Source organism: Humulus lupulus, chromosome X, assembly GCF_963169125.1.
Source record: "Humulus lupulus chromosome X, drHumLupu1.1, whole genome shotgun sequence".
NCBI classification, from domain to species: domain Eukaryota; kingdom Viridiplantae; phylum Streptophyta; class Magnoliopsida; order Rosales; family Cannabaceae; genus Humulus; species Humulus lupulus.
The window spans coordinates 21,733,672-21,740,543 of record NC_084802.1 but is presented as its reverse complement, the minus strand read 5'-3'; the positions used below and the strand labels follow the sequence as shown (position 1 = coordinate 21,740,543).

At 38.0% G+C, this 6,872-nt stretch overlaps 1 non-coding gene across 1 annotated transcript; it reads left to right on the top strand.

Annotated features, from left to right (window-relative positions):
* Positions 1-5,068: 5,068 nt before the first annotated feature.
* LOC133807728 (small nucleolar RNA R71) lies at positions 5,069-5,175 on the top strand. Its single transcript, XR_009879626.1, has one exon. It is a non-coding gene; the product is annotated as a small nucleolar RNA R71 (small nucleolar RNA).
* Positions 5,176-6,872: the final 1,697 nt, after the last annotated feature.

The following is a 6,872-nucleotide window of genomic DNA, read 5'->3' as shown; positions in this document are numbered from 1 at the left end:
AAGTGTCTGAACAACTAGTGCCACAACAGGTGGAAACATAGGTGCAACACTCCTTGACGGAGCCTGCTATCTCAAGAGGCAGATTTTCTCTTCTTTAATTTGTAACCGGGCTTGCATATCTACAAGTATCTATTGTCAGTTCTCAGGGACTGGTGGAGGGTTCTGGCCCTGATCATCATCTCTAGCCTCAGACCCTATGTTGGCTAGTCATATAGATCGCCTTGGACACATAGCTATCCAAGTTTATTTACAATCAACGACTCGGCGGTCAGGCAATGATGACAAGTTAACATTCTTTTCATAGTACACCATTGAAACTCAACCAACAACAAACAATCAAGATGCAAACAATCATTCAAATATTCATTCACATATAGCAGCAATGCTAATAAGCACACCTCATAATAGTCACATAGCAATCAAGGCCCAGGCCCTATTAGTATCCCATGCTCCCTATTAATCATGCAGTAAAGAATTTATATTCCATTTAGAAATTTAAGCATATAATCACATATATACAATTACCGAACCCTGAGTCGAGCTTGTCTTTAGTGGAGAGTGTACATGCCCAGCCGGTCTTCATGAACCCTTAAACCTAGACGGCTCTGATACCAAGTTATAACGCCCTGGATAACCAATACCGTTACACTGTGTATTTTTAGAATAGTGCAAGACTTGCTAATCAAGTCGTTTGATCAATAATGTGTTCCTAAGCTCAACTATCAAGTTAGGGTTAAAAGATTTTGATCATAAATAGTTAATTTTCATTAAAATAGATGTTAGTATACGAGATCTCAAAAATAAGGTTTAAGAGACAATTTACAATTCTCAAAAGTTATATACAACCAGTGGCCACTCTAATGGTGAAACACAAATTTTAGGCTTTGTCCCTAGACTTTTCCTCGACCGTGGCAGACAAGCAGCTTGACAATGTATACCTCGCCCCCAGAGTTCTCCAACTCATGGATGGTCCACCTTACCCTTGCCTTTACCTGCACCACGTAGCACCCGTGAGCCAAGGCCCAACAAGAAAACCATAACAGCAAATACATAATCAGTGGTAGTATCAAATCAATCACAAGACAGTCACCCAGAAGTTCAGCAAATCATAAGCATCGAACTATTAATAGAAAACAAGTATGTTTATAAATATATCTCAACCAATATACAAATGATCAAGGTTGGCGCCCTTAGGATGAGCCCTCTATTTACTCAATTGACTCCGGCTCACTTAGGCTGAGTCCATTGTTTATTTAGTTGACCCCGGCTCATAGTGGCCGAGCCGCATCCTGTGCACAAGTCATCATCCCCAGCTCTCTTGGGTCGTTCATTTCATATTTCGCATAGCAATATCACAACTACACAACACATATATCCAGACACAGGGAATCTCAGTCCCAACATAACCACACAAGGGTACAGTTTTCTTACCTTGAATTTCGAGCGGAGGATAAAGAAAGGTCCAGGGCACGATCCTCAGTCCTGAGCCTTGGCGAAAAACCTAGTCACAATGGCCAATGGGTAATCATCAATTTCTAATCTAATAATTAAATACTTAGGAACATTATCTAGCCATTGGGACCTCGATTCCTACTAAACCGGGTAGTAGAAATTGTCCCAAGCACTTAGGTTCGAGTCCTCGAGCCTTACCAATCCTAGAAACCAACCTGAGGAAAAATCCCCTAGGTGGGCCACGACCTAGCCCTAAGGGTCGCGACGCACCCCTAAGTCAGAGACTTAACTCCCAAGCCTCTGGGGGAGGCGGATCGCGACTTGCCCCCTAAGGCCGCATCATGCCCTCGAAACAAAGAGCCCTCCCAGGCAACTGGGTATGCAGGTCGTGGTGCCCATGAGCTGGGTCGCGGCACACCCCCTCGTGCCCAAAATTTCTCAGTTTGCTCAACATCCTTCCCAGCTAAATTTCCCAAAATTCAGTCTTAGCAAACTCCCAACCCAAAACCAAGCTTAGCTGCGACTTTAGGACTTTTAATCACATATTCCAAACACAAAACCTTAACAATTATGTTGTAACCAATATCCCAATTCAGTAAAATTCATACTCTCACTAACACCGAAATTCAGAAGTTAACCAAGCACGTATAACTTTATCAAAACCCAACCAGAAACTCAGAGATGAGGAACTAGAATTCTTACCTTAGTTACAGCTTGAATTTCTCCAGCTATCCTCTGCCCTTTTTCAACTTAATTCCTCAATTTAACCCAGCCAAAATCAGCTTCAAATCCCAGCTTGTTCCCTTAGCTTTTCTTTTAAAAATTCAAAAATTCTCCTTAGACTATTTAAGAGAAGAAAACGTGAGTAGGAATTGAGAGTACTCAGGTGATTTCTGGCTAAGTATAGAATCCCATAAAGTATATCCTTTAACCCCTAAAAATATTATTTTGCCCATTAATGCTTATTGGTCCTCTAATTGTCCCTAGGGGTAAAATGGTTATTCAGCTCCCAGTTCCCGTGAATTCCTCAAGTGTTCCTAATATTAAATAATTAGCCCCGTCATGTCCAATTAACTACCACATACTTATTCATTATCTAATAACTCCCAAAATATTTCCCTAAATTCCCAAAAATACCCCTAGGCTCCCCCGAGCTGGGTATTAAACCCCAATGTAACTATTTCCCTAATTTTCTCATGAGGACCGTCTCGAACCATATGCTGCAAATATATCCACATAATAATGTGGTCTCAACCATTTATAACATATAATCACATTTATGCCCTCAATGGGCAAAAATTACAAATATGCCCTGATAAGCTATAAAGGGCCCACGTGCATATCTAATACTTGCAAACATGCATATCACATATTCATATAATCATATTAATCATGCATGCCACATATTCACGTATTTAACCATTTAAACATACATATAAACCAATTATCCCCTCCCCGTACGCTAATCAAGGCCTTAAGCCCTATTAGCAATTTTGGGTCGTTACATTTTCATTGTGGGGTTAAGTCGCCTTTGTGGATCTCTTCAAGGGATAGCCTCGTCCTCCAGATTGATTCAATGGGAGAAAATTAAATGGATAATAACTTTGATATCAGCAAGTGTCCAACCTATCGCAAATTTTTACGTTTGCAGTAACTGCAACTCTTGAGAATTTTGAAGGTTGGACGAGATGATAACCGGGAAGGTTTCACCGTCCCACAGGAAGACATATTTTAAACCCTCAGGTAGTTAGGTCAATTGAACAATTGTAACCTCTTCTACTGAAGTTTTTAGCTGTGCCCTCTCACGAGGTAGCTCTTCAAAACGAGGCTTCCAAAATTTTGTCCTTGTGTGTTGTGAGTCTTTATGATTAGAAATTTCAATAGTGGACTCAATAAGGCCAGGACTTTCATAATTAGTCAAAATGAGGAGTTCATCAAGATTATCAAAATTTCTCGCAATTGAATCTCCTCAAAAACTAGAGTGTCAATCATAAAAGTTTGGTAACACTCATCATCCTCTCGGGGTTGTTTTCCATTGTGGAATATTTATCTCCAACGTCATATTTCCAAACGATATCTTCATTAGACCATTCTGGAAATTGATTAAAGCATTTGCATTAGCAAGGAATGGTCTTCTGAGGATAATAGGAATTTTTGACTCCATGTTTACCACAGATTAGGTATCAAGAACAAGAAAGTCCACGGGGTAATATAATTTTTCAATTTGAACTAGAACATCCTCAACAATACCCTGAGGATTTTTGATGGAGCGGTCAGCAAGCTATAGCACAACTGATGATGGCTTCATTTCTCCAAGATCGAGTTGCGAGTACACAGAGTAAGGCATGAGGTTTACACTCGCGCCAAGATCAAGTAAAGCTTGGCTGACTTCATGAGTCCCAATTTTTCAAGAAATGGTGGGACAACTAGGATCTTTGTATTTCGGATGCCTTTTGTTCAATCACGGCACTCACTTGCTCAATCAAGAAAGCAGTCTTCTTAACATGATGCTTCCTTTTTGCAGTGCATAGATCCTTGATGATTTTGGCATAAGTAGGCACTTGTGTTTATGATGTGAAGCAAAGGAAGATTAATCTTCACTTGTGTCAAGTACTCAAGGATTTTAGCTCGGTTATCAGGAATTTTTCCAACAGGTTTCAAAGCCTCAGGGAATGGAACTTTTGCAGAAGCATTGGGTGGTGCACTCACAAGAATATCATTTGGAGTGCTTGAAGTAGTGGTCTTAACAAATGGATCTTCTAAAGTTTTACCACTTCTAGTTGTGATGGCATTGACCTCCTTAATGTTTTGATCGTTGGAGTTGGAGGATTTGGCCATATGTTGCCCTTGTGAATTGAATAGACGCTGAGAATGAATCTTTTCTTTTTCAGAAATAGCCAAGGATTCAGTCAGTTTTGAAAATTGACTTTTCATTTACTTGATTTCTTCCATCATTTGGAAATTTAATTTGGTTTGTTCCTCTATGAATGCATTAAGGGTATTCTCAAGAGAATTCCTTTGTGGATGAGTATTGTATTGAGGCGCAGAATACGCCTTTGGTGGTTGAACTTGATGCTCGTTTCTCCATTGGTTTCCAGACGATTGAGCTTGTTTAGAATCTCTTCAACTGAAATTTGAATGGTTTCTCCAACCAGGGTTGTACGTATGGGAGAATGGCTTGTTATACGCCTCTAAGGCATTGCATTACTCCTCATAATCCCCCCTCATTTCATTAAAAGCTAAGTAGTCCTTAGCTAAATGCTTCGTCCTTCCACAAACAAAACAAGGTTCTTGTGGTTCCGCTTGAGCAATCATGTGCGATTTTTGGCCATTTTTCGTCATCAAGACCTCAAACTACTTTTTCAAAGCTTCAAGTTGGGCCTTAACACTATCCTCTTATTGAAGTTGATTGATCTCAGATGGTTTGTGTCGGTTGGTGCTATCAGTAGTACTTGGACCAGTCCAGATGTGAGATTTTTTTGTAGTTTCTTTGAGATATTCAAGAGCATCATCTGGCTCTTTTTCGAGTAATTCACCATTGCATAGCATTTCTATAAATTTGCGTTCACGACTTGTGAGGCCTTCATAGAAGTAATTGACCAAACGCCAGTTCTCATAGCCATGGTGAGGGCACTTATTTAACAAATCTTTGAATCTTTCCCAGACTTGATAGAACGTTTCATTGTCTTTTCGGGAAAATGTAGAAATCTGTTGCTTTAGACTATTGGTCTTATGGCTACGGAAGTGTTTCAAAAAGAAAGGTTTGACCATTTCCTCCCATGTTCCAATAGACCTAGGTATCAAATAGTATAACCATCTTTTGGCTTTGTCCTTCAAGGAGAAGGGGAAGAACTTTAATCGCACTGAATCAACGTTTTCAGCTCGGTTATAGAATGTGGCTACTATATCCTCAAATTCTCTAATATGCATGTATAGACTTTCGTTTTCCATTCCATGAAATGTGGGCAAGAGTTGAATCATGCCAGGTTTAAAGTTTAATGCGAGCATATTAGGAGGGAATTTAATGCATGAAGGCGTGGAAGTGCGAGTAGGATGGAGGTATTCATTGAGAGTTGTTGGCTGGATTTCATCATCGTGAGTCATTGCGAATGAATCATTACCAACTAAGGTGTGTGGGGAAGCAGGAATAGTGGAAGGAGTTCCGGAAGGAGTAGTGGATGAATTGGAAGAAGTTTCAGTAGAAGTTTCGTGATGATTCATCCACTCTCAGGAATGAGAATTAAATTTATTTTATGTTTTATTTTGTTTTTAGTTTTTTTTGTTAAACTTGTTCCCATGTAGATTTGGAGGTTTTGGGGTGATCTCCAATGCCTTACTAGAACTCCCCGAGGCTACTGAGTAAGTATGGTGGATCACAAGTCAAACATTTTCGACCAAATAACCTTTAAGCATAGTAAAATTGCTTATTTTGACAAAACAAGCTTGGTTTTCTTATAGTGTTAAGTTCAAAAATGTAATAGTGCAAAGTTATACGCTTGAAATGCTCACAGGACGATTGAGAAGGATGCCAAGGTACCGCTTTAGAATCATACTTGTCTTAGACAAAATTCCTCGAGGTTCCCAGGTAAGTGTGGAGGGTAACGCTATCACAAGCCTTCTTAAACAACCAATCTTTCTAGACAAATAATATCATTTTTTACCGTTTGTAATACTACACAATTGTTCTCAATACTAAGCGTTTTATGATTGAAATTTTATGAACAATTTTATGTTTTTTTTTTCAAGAAAAACCTAAATTCTAAGGAAAACTAAGACAAAGAGAAAGAAAAGTCTAAACTAAGGAACCTAAAGCAACAAAATAATCACCACAAAAATAAAGTAAAAAAAGGAAGCAAACTACTTAACAATATTAATCAACGAAGATGTAAAAATAAGAAAAAGAAATGAAATTAGAATTAACATAAAGAAAATCAAATTAGATAACTAATTTTTTTTCGTTAAGTTTATATAAGTTTCTTTTTATGTATATAATTTTTTTAACCTAAAAGAAAAAGAAAAAGAATATATATACCCCTTTTTGTTATTTTTTTTACGTTTCTCTTTTTAACCGAATTTTTTTTCATATATATAACTAAACTTCTTTTCAATATTCAAATTAATTAAAAATTAGCAAATAAAAAAAATACAACACACACAAATGGAAGAACACTATGCTAACACAATATTCATACCAATAAAAATACAAATATAGTTACTAATATCTTGGTAAAAATTCCACCAAAACTATTGAAAAACTATCTCCACGACAACGACGCCAAAATTTATTTAACGCCCAAAATGTGCATCCACTAAACGGTGGTTGTAGTAAAGATCGGGCAGTCGATTCCACAAGGAGGTAACTAAGAGCAAAAATATTAGTAGAAAATAAACACAAAAGGTTAGTGAAATATAATGAAAGG